Genomic DNA, 13,014 nt, shown 5'->3' on the forward strand with positions numbered 1-13,014 from the left:
GCATAGGAAGCATTGCCACGTAAATAATAATAAACTTTCTTAGGTTATACTTTGTAGGTAAATATTACTTATTATCTTAACCCCAATACCTTGCTTCCAGCACAAAAGGGGGAAAATGACCATGACTGCATTCTGTTATCTAATTTGGTTTACAGATAGGTCTTACTTAAATGATAAGCAAGGACATTATCAAGCTGGATATGCTGTCCAGCCTCGAAAATGCCTGCTACTTTTTATTAACTCTGCTAACCCAGTAAAAGACTTCTTTCTATAGACTCAAGAGATTGCCATGGAAGAAGAGAAACCAAGGTGACAACAAAAGAGGGAATTTTTGACACCATCATGCAGATGTTGTTCAGGCTCAGGTAACAAACCATAGTGCCTCCTAGAGCACAAATTGCCATTGTTCCTGCATATACACCGATTAACCCAATGGGCACCTGAAAAGATGATTTCATGGGGAAAACAATACTTTTGGGAGCTTTCTCCCACAGTGGCTGATAAAGCCTATACTTTTTGTCCTATATGCCCAACTATTAATCTAGGTAAACTATTTCATGGATCACAAGGCCATTTTCCTCTTCCTAAGGGGTCCTTTGAGATATAGCAATTGGACTTCATTCAAACACCACCATCTCAAGGATAAATATATCCTGTAATGATCTGTATGTTCTCACATTGGGTTGAGGCCTTTCCGTGTAGAAGAGCAATGGCTTTAGGTACATTATTATTGAAAAGGATAATTCCTGTTTGAGGAATTCCTACTGAATTGCACAGTGACCAGGGAACTCATTTCACCAGACAAATAATTAAATCTATTTGTGACATTTGGCAGTAATGCAACATTTTAACTAATGAGACAATCAAAACTCAATTGGCAAAACTTTCAGAAGCATTTAATCTCTAATGGCAAAAGCTCTTCCACTAATGTTCCTCAATCTTAGATCTATACCCTTTGGTAAACATCAGCTGTCCCTTTTTGAGATAATAACTACATGGTCTATACAATTAGATGAAGGAATCGATGATCCAACTTTGCTTAAAGGAGATATTTTACATTATTGTCAAGGTCTCTTTGAGACACTTGAAAGAAATGAGAGGTTGCTAGTGGGTTCTTTTCACAGTGAGCTCCGGGAGATGAAGACCTTGAGGATCATGAACTTCAATCTGGAGATTTTGTTTATTGAAAAAAACACCAGATAAAAGATTCTTTGCATCCCTGTTGGAGAGGACCATACCAAGGTACTTTTAATCAATTCATGCGCTGCAGAATCAAAAGGCATAGACTCATGGATTCATGCTTCTCGTTTTTTTAAAAAAAGACTTTTCCACCAGAGTGGGTTTCAGTTCCTATTTTGATATCTGACCAATGCAAAATATCTCCAAACCAGGAAGAGAAGAAGATGGTAACTGTTGTAGGCAGCTGTCCCAAGACTCTGAACCAAGCCTGTATTCCCAACCTTATATCTCCTCATTTAAACCTTTGTAATGCTTAAAATATACAGTTATTTTATCATTGTTCCGCTTAAGTTTTCAGAATACTATCAAATTAAAGAAAGTGATTGATTTGGAATAGACTGGTCTTGAAGGCCAGGCATTTATTGGGTGGCTCCAAATGGAACTCACTGTTTACGTGGAACAAATCTCTGGCCTTGGCTACTGCCTGGATGGCTAAAACACCACACCCTGAGCTTCCCTTGGCTTCAGGAAAGGATTTGCACTGAGCTAACACTTGTTGCCAATCTTCTGCTCTCTAAGGCCAGATGGGCTCATTCAGTGTTCCACTGGTATGGCCACCTAGTGGCTATATTTGTTTCTTCCTTGGGTCTAGAAGACATCATTTTCACATATAGAAGCCCTGACTAAACTTATTCAAGAAGTCCTTAACAATAGTCAAGCAGGAATAGCCTTATTAAATACTAAAACATTTTTTATGAAAAAGGTTGTCCTTAAAAATAGAATGGCCTTAGATGTTCTAATAACATCCCAAGGAGGTATATGTGCAATCATCTAAACTGAATGCTATGTTTTTATATGTGATGAATCTTTGAATGTGTGATCTCTGCTAAAGAACATAAAAAGGTGAATATCTTAAATGAATCTTTATTAATTGTAAAATATCTGAGCATGAGGAGTCATGTAAAACCACATGTACAATGTTTCTGCAACAATCTAAAATTAATTCAAAAATTATATAAGTTGTGAAGTGCTTCCTCCATTAATATATACCTCTATGCTTGTTTATTTCCCCTGAATGTGGCTAACAGGGCAAATAAATGAGATAAAGGCCTAGCACCAAGGGACATGATGGACTGAGGGCAGGCAGCAACCACCCTGGCAATGAGGATCATCAGTACTTTCTATTGAAAGATTATAGATCAAAAGGGGTGAAATGATGAATAAATCAAAAGTAATAGGCTATATTGAGGTATACGAGGAAGCCATTTGGTTTAAAACCAATTCAGCCTGACCTTGTTTTTCCAAAACGGCCTGATGTGGCCTGTAGAGCATGCATTGTACATCTGCTTTAAATATTTACTTTGTCCCAAAGATAAGAATGATGCCTTAAAGATAGGGATGTAACTTCACTCTATATGTGCATTTTTTTAAGGGTAAACATCTCCCCCTAAACTAAAGATTAATTGCCAACTTGCTTTCCTCACCTTGTGACCACTCACATTGTAACTACCCACCTTCTGTGTTCACAGATCTGCTGTCCCAGCTAAGCATATTGTGATGAATGTAAAAGAGACATTCCTATCATATGTGATGCATGCTCTTTATTCCAAGATGGTATATAGCCACTTTGTACATCCCACTTCTTTGGTGCCATTCCTTCCTTGGGGAAGGAAGGCCCCAGGCTAGTCCTCAGATCTGGCTCATAATAAACTCACCCCAATTTTGATTTATAGATTGATTATGGATTATTTGCATCAACAACACAAAAGGAAATAGGGGAGAATAAGAGCCACAAGTTCAATTGTTTGGTTACTTCTATTGATTGAAAAAGCAAAGAACAAAGTTAGCTATGGGGATAGCACAGTGTAGTGGTTAACTGCATAGATTCTTTAGTGAGACTGCCTTGTTTTGACCAGTTAGTAGAGGTATAACATTGGACAAGTTACTTAATTTCTTTGAAGTACAGTTTCCTCAATCATAAAATGGGAAAAATAAGTCACTACACTCCAGTGTTGAGCGGCTTAAAAATATTACCTATCTCACAGGTTTATCGTGAACAGCACATGGTTTAATGTAAGCGTGATGCTTAAAGCAAGAGTGGCATCTGTTAAGTACTCAGAAACTATTGGCTAATATTATTTTTGAGCTTATTCCTTGTTGTTTTTAGAATCAGCCATTAATATGACTAACCCTTATGTCCACCTTACAGAAATCAATATGTCCACCGGCAGTGAATGCATAGAGAAAGAAGCTGAAACACGGCAATCAGGATCTAGACCAGTCTTCTCAGTTACCTGTTGCAAGTTAACCTGAGTCTGGAATTCCCCGTTTTATGTGATAATGTTTCCTGGCCCACTTTTCTCAGTGAAGTTACTAGGCGATCAAATGAGACAATATGCTTGAAAGCTTCTCATAAATTTTAAAGAGCTACACAACTCTGTTACTGTAGTTTGTATAGAATTAGTAACTGAATAAGCCAAGTGACAAGTGACAATCTGACAATCACTTCGCTACATGTACTTTTCACATTCAGATTGCTGCTCTCTTCTTTTTTATTAAAAATAAAATTCAGGGACCTGCCCGGTGGCATAGTGGTTAAGCTCACATGCTCCACTTCAGCTACCAGGAATTCATGGGTTCGAATCTGGGGTGCAGACCTACATACTGCTCATCAAGCCACGCTGGGGCAGCATCCCACACACGAAATAGGGGAAGATTGGCACAGATGTTAGCTCTGGGATAATCTTCCTCAAGCAAAAAGAGTAAGATTGGCAAGAGATGTTAGTTCAGGGCCAATCTTCCTCACCAAAAAATAAATAAATAAAATAAACCCAAGCCAAATTAGGTGATACAATAATATAAATTTTCTAACAAACATATGCAAAAATAGTGAAAAGGAAGTAAATTGTCCATTAATCCACTTACACAAGAGCATGAACTTTTTTTCCGAATAGGTGCTTTCTTAGTGTTACAAAACCAGGTTCATTTTTGCCCGCCACCCAAAAAGCCAAACACTGAGACGAGATTGCAGCTGAGAGATTTACTCATAAGGCAGCCATGTGAGGAAGTGAGAGCATGAGCCTCAAATTTGCTTCCCCGAAAATGGGGACTCAGGGATATTTATGGCATGGGGGCAAGGTGGTCTGAAATGTGGAGATAGGTGATTGGAGGTGAGGAGAGGTGAGGTAATTGATTATCTTTGCAAGCATAGTCAGACTTCATGCCTCTTCATAGGACCCATGTTCACAAAATGGCGGCATTAGCATGATCCGAGGGTGGAGTTTTTAGCCTCTTGACATCTAAAGGTCACCTATCGGACATCTTTGGGGGCCCAGTTGATGAGTTGGTGGTTTCAACTGGCCTGAAGTGCACAAAGGGGTTCTAATTCCTGAAAACAGCTCACACACCCATTACCACAGTGACCCAGGCTCCAGGCAGATGTTATCTATAGGAGCCTAGTGGGAGTCAGAGAGCATATTGCCTAAGCAGCACCCTTAACAATGGGTGGGTTAAACAGCTAACAGCTATAATCAATAATTGCAAAAAGGAAAAAAACTTTAGTTCCTAGCTACTTAATCATCAATGGCTAACTCTCTGCCTGTTTCATTAGCAACAAAAGTTGAAATTAGCCTGTGCCAATGTGATAAAATCTTACTCATTTTCATTGACACCTGAAGCAAAATAATTTCGTTGAATATACCCACTAGTATGTTTATAAAATATACATATTTAATAAAACATCATTTAGAATGCATTTTGAAGGATCTTCAACTATGATTTCTGGTGTCTCCACATGATAGTTTCCCCTACAAGACAAAGATCATCAAGCTGAAATCCAGAAAGGAAAAGACCTTAACTGGTTTAACCAGATTCAAAGAGTTGTTAACGATGCTTCACTTGAGAAGCATCAATACCCTATTGAAAAGATTACAGTGTGAAAACAAATTTGCCCCACTGGAACAATTCTAATGCTATTTAGTTAAAAAAAATACCTTACCTCTAAATAAGCATCTCACATATAGAATAGAGGAAGACAGGCACAGATGTTAGCTCAGGGCCAGTCTTCCTTAGCAAATAGAAGAGGATTGGCAGCGGATGTTAGCTCAAGGCTAATCTTCCTCAAAAAAAGAGAATGTTGGAGAATGCAGTGACCTGGTAAATATTTACCCAGCCCAAATTAGGTGGCTGCTATTCAGGGAAGGCCATTCATTGACAGGACAGATTGTGGGCCCAGTGATGCCAAATATACTGAAAATTTCTTAGTGATATTTGTGATCTAGATTTCTATGCAAAATCATGTGATTTTTAAATTTGGGCGTCCTCTCCTAACCTTATCCTACTTGCAAGCTAACAAGTTAACCTGCTACAGTGTCAAGGATACTAGTAGAAGACAAAGACCCCTGGGACAGGACTAAGGACTATACAAGTTACAGCAATGCCAGTAGCCAGAGTAGCCAGTTTCCCGAGTCCCAGTTCCCACAGTGTGATACAAAGAGGGCCAGGAGACATCTGTGCACGCAGTGGCTATATTACAAGATAGGAGCCCTGAATTTAGGGAACCTGAATCTATTATACTGGTCAGTAATCATGCCTCCCTTTGTCCAGAGGGAGATACTATCTTTATCTTCCAAGGCAATTTGCTATGCAAACATTCTTGAAAAGATAGCGTGCAGCAAAGGCAGTCAGAGCCTCTGGTCATCAGACATGCATAAATATGAGGGATCCATGGAGAACTGCCTTCCAACAGTATTTACCCCTCATTTCTACACCATCTTGGCTTCTGGTGAATTTTTGAGTCTAGCACTCTGACAAACCTGGTTGAAAGAGCTGGGCAAAAATCTGTTCAATTTGGCTCAGACAGCATTTAATTACAGCTACCGCCAATAGGATTCCAAGCAGCAGAATGAGGCCACCCTGCAGTACTGACCTTAATTAACCGTGCCCTGCCCCCAGGGCTCTGGACCCAACCAGCTGAACAAGTCCTGTAAACCACCAGGTATATCTTAGAAAGCCAGGTGGCTTTCTCCTCAAGTTTCTGTATTGACCTCTCCACTTGGCCAAGTTAGTGATTGTATAGATTCCACTTTGACCTGCAAGGGGAAAGTCTAGGGCAATTTATTACCATTCATAACAATCCTGACCAGGGAGTTGAGGCTGAGCGGAATGTCTTTGAGGGCCTGGGTGGAGTGAGTTTATTATAAGCCAGATCTGAGAACTAGCTCAGGACCTTCTTTCCCCGAGGAAGGAATGGCACTAAGGATTCTGTGGGTGTCCAGAATGGTTATATACCTTCTTGGAACAAAGAGCATACATCACATATGATAGGAACATCCCATTTACAATTGTCATGAGATGCTTAGCTGGGACAGCAGATCAGTGGGCGACAAGTCAGTGGTCACAAGGTGAGCGGTCACAAGGTGAGCGGTCACAAGGTGAGTACAGCAGGTTGGTAATTAATCTTAATTCCCAGGAAGAGATGCTTATGCTTAAAGAAATGTTGATGTGGGGAGAAGTTACATCCCTATGTTTAAGGGCATCTTTCTTGTCTTTGGGGCATAGTAAATATTTAAAGCAGATGTACACTGCATGCTCCATGGGCCACGTCAGGCCCTTTTGGAAAAACAAGGTCAGGCCAAATTCGTTTTAAACTAAATGGCTTCCTCATATACTCCAATATATCCTATTGCTTGTCATATATTTATCACATGGAAGGTCAGTTGAATAATTTGACTATCAGCACATTGTTGAGTCGCTTTTGCAATAAAAAATACACCATTGTTAGAGTGTAGATGTTCCAAAAAGCTGAAAACAATATACAGCTTATTTTCAAGGGCTACAATAATGTGACTGTAGTGAACCGATCTGGCTGAAACTTCAACACTGTGACCCGAAAAAAGTGTCAACATTACCGGTGCAGCACTGATGGTCTCACAGGGGGATCGGAGGTCTGATGTAGTCTATCTGCCAGGATTGCGGGAAAGCCAATTCTCCAAGCGATATGGCCACTCTCACCATGTGACGAATGGGTCAACTTTTGGCAAGAATCCCAAGTCTGACAGGCGGTGGTAATTGCACAATCTGAAACTTATTGTTTTGCCTGACCTATGATGGCAAATGTGCTGCTCCGTTTGGTACAATGATGGATCCAGGTAGTGATGGTGGGAATCAGGGTAGTTCAGGCTCACTCAGCCCCTGGATTCCAGTCAGTATCCTTAGGGAACAGGCCCTTAGCATAGGCATTTCCATGAGTGATGCAAACAGCAATCAGCAATTGTGACTTGTTTCCACAGTTCATGGCCCCAAAGAGAGGCACCTTTAGTTTGCTACCATGTAGTTTTCCAAGCAGCAGACAAAAGAGCTAAGACATTAGCAACAGGAGAATAAGTCAAAATATAACAACACACTGCTGGGCTTCAGTTTAGCTGAATCATCAGTGAACCAGGCCCAGACTGAGCAGTAGCTTTGCTATAGGAGGTAGAGTGGGGGATAAAATTTTCCCCACAGTTATGGCTGCCACTTTTTCCTGTAAAGCTGAGCTGCTGCTGGGGTCACGTTAGCTGCATGCTTGAACATACCATTTCCATCTACCAAGTGGGGCTTGTGGGCAACTCCCGGCTTGTTAATCGTTGAGTCTGGGTCAACTCACTCCGAAATGGGAACATCAGGCTGGAGAGTCACAGACCCTCAGGGGTGAGGCATTCAATTATGACAAGAGCCTAGTATCAAACTAATAGAAGCTCGATAATAAGAGTTGTTCAGTAACTGTGTCAGGGAGGCAACAAGTCTAAACCTCAAGGAGGACCTCTGGGGAAGGCTAACTCCCTTTACCAGAAGCTCTAATCATCAAAATTATCAGACCAGAGACTTGTAGCTCAAAGACAGACATCATTAGAGTTCTGGGGTGCCAGAGGTACTAGCACTTATCTGCATGCTGCTTTTACTGCACTAGGAGAACCCCCTCTGGCACTTACGGGGCAAGGAACACATCAATTCTTAACATTCACTCAAATAGAGATGTGACAACAATACACTGAATTATCCTAAAAGGCCCCAAGCTAAAGGTTCTCCACTATGATTCCTGCCTAAATCCCATTAATTGAATTCACATGCCGTGTCCTACCAAGGAACCTGGTAGGATGGTGACTTGTATACAACAGAGGCACAAAATTTTGATTCCCTTCCCTCCCCTCCCCAAAGTACACCCCCGCCATATTCAGACAAATGCTCCTGACCTTTGATCCCCATGGGGCCAGGGGGATCCTGGCCTCACCCCTACTTGTCTTTCTCTTTTAAAGCAGCTGCTATCAGAGTAGAGAAGCAAGGATGGGTCAAGGAGTGCAGAGAGACAGAGTGGCTCCAATTTACTAAACAAGGAATGTTTACTTTTAGTTTAGAGTACCTGACGGCAGCTCATGGCTCAACCAAATGAGCTTCCAATGCCTTCAGCCTGCCCAACACTATAGCAGGTGGTAAGGTCCTCATTACTGACAACGTCTGTTTCAGCTTTGGGGATCCCTTGACTCAGCAGCCACAGCCACATTGCATTCCAACTAGGGGCACGGAGTTTGCTCACTTTAGCTGACAAGGGATTGACTTGCATAGCAGCAACTTCTTTTTAAGGAGATCACCTTAAGCTGGGGCATTTCTTGCACCATTACCAAGAAAATATCCTTAAGATCTTACCCAATTTAAATGCAAGGTCTAGGGGAATTTTCCGGGCTGCAGGTTGACCTTCAATAATTTATCTATGTCAGTCTCTTATTCTCCAGTGAGTCACTTTGATCAGCATCGTAAATCCAAATCAGGGTATTAAAGATCCAAATATAGGTCAATGCCCATATTAGTTTGCTTGGGTTGCCGAAATAAAGTATTTGGGTGGCTTAAACAGCAGAATTTTATTGTCTTCCAGTACAGGAGACTAGAAGTCTAAGATCAAAGTGTTGGCAGGGTTGGTTCCTTCTGAGGTGAGGTAGAATCTGTTCCACATCTCTCACCTATCTCCTCATTGTTGCTTGGCAATAATTCGTATTCCTTGACTTGTAGAGGCATCACCTTGATCTCTGCCTTCATCATCACGTGGCATTCTCCCTATGTGTCTCTGTGTCCAAATTTACCTTTTTATAAGACTATCACTCATATTGGATTATGGGTCTATATACTCCAGTATGACCTCCAATTAACTAATTACATCCTCTATGTCCCTATTTCCAAATAAGCTCACATTTTCATGTACCGGGGACTGAGACCTCAACATATGAATTTTCGGGTGATGCAACTCAACCCATAACAATACCTTATCTATGGTTTTCCATGGGAGTTTTTCTGTCTCGGGGGAATCTCCTTAAGAGAATCAAAGTCCCTTATGGCAGCCAGGACTATGGAAAAAATTTCAAGGCCTTTGACTATCATCTCTGAAAAGATCTAAGGTTGGCATGAAAGGCTGCAGGAAGGGCTAAGCCTTCCCTGGGAAGACTTCCCAGTTGTTGCCATTCTTCCTTAATAAGCATTATGTATGTAGCACGCTCATCTCCCAAGTGAACTAGCCAAAATTTTAATAATTCACCTAGTTTCTGCTCATAGGGCACACAGATTTCCTTCCTTTGCATTGAGTGTAAATGTACATCTCCATAACTTTTGTCAGAAGAGCGTCAGAACCTTCCTCTAACCCAGGACTGTTCCTTGTGCTAGTTATGACAATGAGGTAGACCAAAGGCTGGCAGCCTGATTGGGGAGAAAGTCTTTTCACATTGAGGAGTGTTAGTAACAACCAAGCCATTGTTCAGGCAGCTGTCTTTGAACCTCCTTTCTGACACTTGACAGGCAATACCTTCCTTAATTCTTTCTCACTAGCAGACAATAAAATGGGGGAGCATTTAACACCTCATTGAACATACAATTTCGTCACCATGTTTGCTGATTCTCATGGACTCTTCCCTCAAATCCTGTTATCAGCCTCCAGGACCCTCATCCTTCTTCTTCCAGGGAGCAATGTCTTGGTCAGCATCCCATCCTCACTGCCAAAACTGTCAATAACTATGAAGTGTGAGATTTACTCTACTTGCAAGTTAGCAAGTTAAATGGCCAGTTTCATGGATGCTGGCAGAAGACACAAGATTCTTTGGTCAGAGACAAAAGACTTCATTACTCACAACTATGACAGCAGACAGAGAGCATCAGCTGTATCTTGCACTGGCTCCCTGGGCCCCAGTTTTCACAGGACAATGTGAGGAGAGCCAAGTGACCCCTGCACACACTGTGGGTTGCATTATAGGAGAGAAGCCCTGAACTTAGGGACATAAATCTTTTATAATGGGCAGGAAATATGCCTGCCCTTTGGTCTGCAAGGAGAAATTATCTCTATTTTCTAAAGCTGCTTCCTGTTCAAACATCCTTGAAAAGATAGTTTAGAACAAAGGCAGTCAGTACTCCTGTTTCTCTGTAAAATGTAAGAGGAGTGGTGGAAAACTGTCTCCTAGCAGAAGGCATTTGAGACAAATTGACTGCAGAGCTTGTACTACTAACCCTTATACTTGGACAAGCCAAGTACGGTACTATTCTTAAATTTAGTGTTTCTTTGACTTTTAATTTTGTGTGTGACTTGAAAAACTTGAATATGGGTTTTGTTGCAAATAAGAGCTTCACATACCTAAAGAAATGTATTTTGATTATATTAGTACTGCATTTAACAATAATTTTTTGAAAAGGGGTTTTGGATGCATTGACCTGTACACAGCAAAGGCCTGAAATAATAGTTGTTGGTCCTGTTTTTCCACACTGTTGTGTTGAAGCTTTCCTCTATCTGTAGCAACAAGACCTACATCAGAACAAATGTATTTGTATGACTTGGAACAATATTATTTTTACTTGATTCAATGGTTCATTTTTCTTTTTAAACAGAACTCATTTTAAATTTTAAAAAGGTTTTTATTTAACATTTTTATTACAATATTTATGTGACAGTAATATCTAACAAGCTCCTGAGACACAGGATAACTTTTTGATAGACTTTGCAACTCTGCCAGAAGCAGAACTCAAAATAAATGTGTTACTTAAAGCAACTGTGAAAATAGTAATAAAAAGGAATACTGATATCATCAAGAAGGTTTTCCATGCAAGATCCAACAGCTATCCTATTTTACATAGAGGAAAAGTGAAAAGAAGTACTTAAATTAGGTAAAAAAGTTGGGATACCTATAGCAATGCACATTGACCAAAAGCTAGAGAAGAATTTGTTGAGACATATATTAAATATTTTGCTAAAAAGAAAACATATTTGTTTGTATGTGAAGCCCCGTGCATCATTCCACAGAATATGACCAAAAAATCTAATTTCCTTTATTCATCAAAAATCAAAAGTGGTCTCATCTAGACCAAAAGTCACAGACTTCTGCCGGTTATTCATTCTATTCTTGTTTCAAACATTAGTTACTATTTCTTCCCTTCTAGATAATAAGTTCTTAGTTTGAGGGTCTATGCTCCCTCACTGAGCTGGTCTAGGAGTACATTCCAGGGAGTCCCCAAACCTCTGGAAGTACATATAAGTCTTGGAGTATAAGAGCACATGCACATTTTTGGAGGGGTGATGGTTTTTATCTTTTATCCAGTTCTCAAAGTGATATATGACAATGAAAGTGAAGCCCCACTGGCCTATGTAGCAGTTTCCAAAATAAAATATAAAGATGATTCACCGGGGTAAGTGAAGAAAGTACTAGAATTTCTATCTATATTCATGCTCATTTAAAAAATAAGTTATGCTGCTATATTGTAGTCTATTAGATTGAGAGGATATTATATTTATTAACCATAAATATTAAAAAATTTATATTTATTTTTATGTACTTAGAATGTTGGTGTACTAAAAAATTTTACTAATAATGTGCAGGGATCCAAAAGGTTGGAGAACACGGCTCTACATTAGTGACTATCAAATTCTGTCATAAGATTTTGCAGGGCATCTTTAATTTACATGTAGGAGGAGGCGAAGGAACAGTACATTCTCAAATACTAGTAATGTATTTTCATTCACCTCAACTTGTCAAGTTACAGTTTCTTTGGGGAAGAAGGCAGCTTGCTGTGATTGAACAGTGCCTGGGTTCTGCACATCCCCGTTTCACTGGGCATCACTATTTCTAAAGGCACAGAATTCCATGACCATTGTCGCTAGAAGTTTTCAAAAGGCTTCAGTTTTGTCCCTCATACTCCAGGAGTGTGATACATTCGATTGTCCAACTTCCATAATAACAATTTTGTTTTGCTTTGTTTTCGTTTTCTCTGAGACACTTCATGCCTCTTTCCTCAATACAGATGGGTTTGGCAACATTTCAGACTAACAAACATCTTAGCCAATACTTCAAGGTTTGTGCATTATGCAGTCATTTTCCGCCAAGCAATTTTCTTCACATTCTGTAAGGTTTATTTGCAATTTAATATCTTGACATGAAATATTTAAAAAATTGAAAGGCAGCACAATTTTATCCAAAATGTTCTACCAGGATATCTGAGATTAAGTCCTAGATCTGCCATATAAATTTTGTCCTGATTTCTATCCCATTGTTCAAATCTAAAACATTAACTCTTTCTTTAGCTAAGTTTATTGTGATGGAAAAGAATCCTCACTGATGATGAAAAAAATCTGGCTTTTAGAATATCACTTCTTTTTTTCTTTTGCTTATCTTTTTTATTGGAATCTATGCATTTATGAAGCCTGTGCTATTTTTTTTTCTTTGCAGGCGTTGAATACAGGGAGAAATGGGCATAAGTAAGGGAATAGTTTTGGATGAAAAAGTGTGTGGATTATGTGAGCTAGTCAAACAGATGCAGTGTGACAGGTTAAGA

Source organism: Equus przewalskii, chromosome 2 (genome assembly GCF_037783145.1).
Source record: "Equus przewalskii isolate Varuska chromosome 2, EquPr2, whole genome shotgun sequence".
Lineage (NCBI taxonomy): Eukaryota > Metazoa > Chordata > Mammalia > Perissodactyla > Equidae > Equus > Equus przewalskii.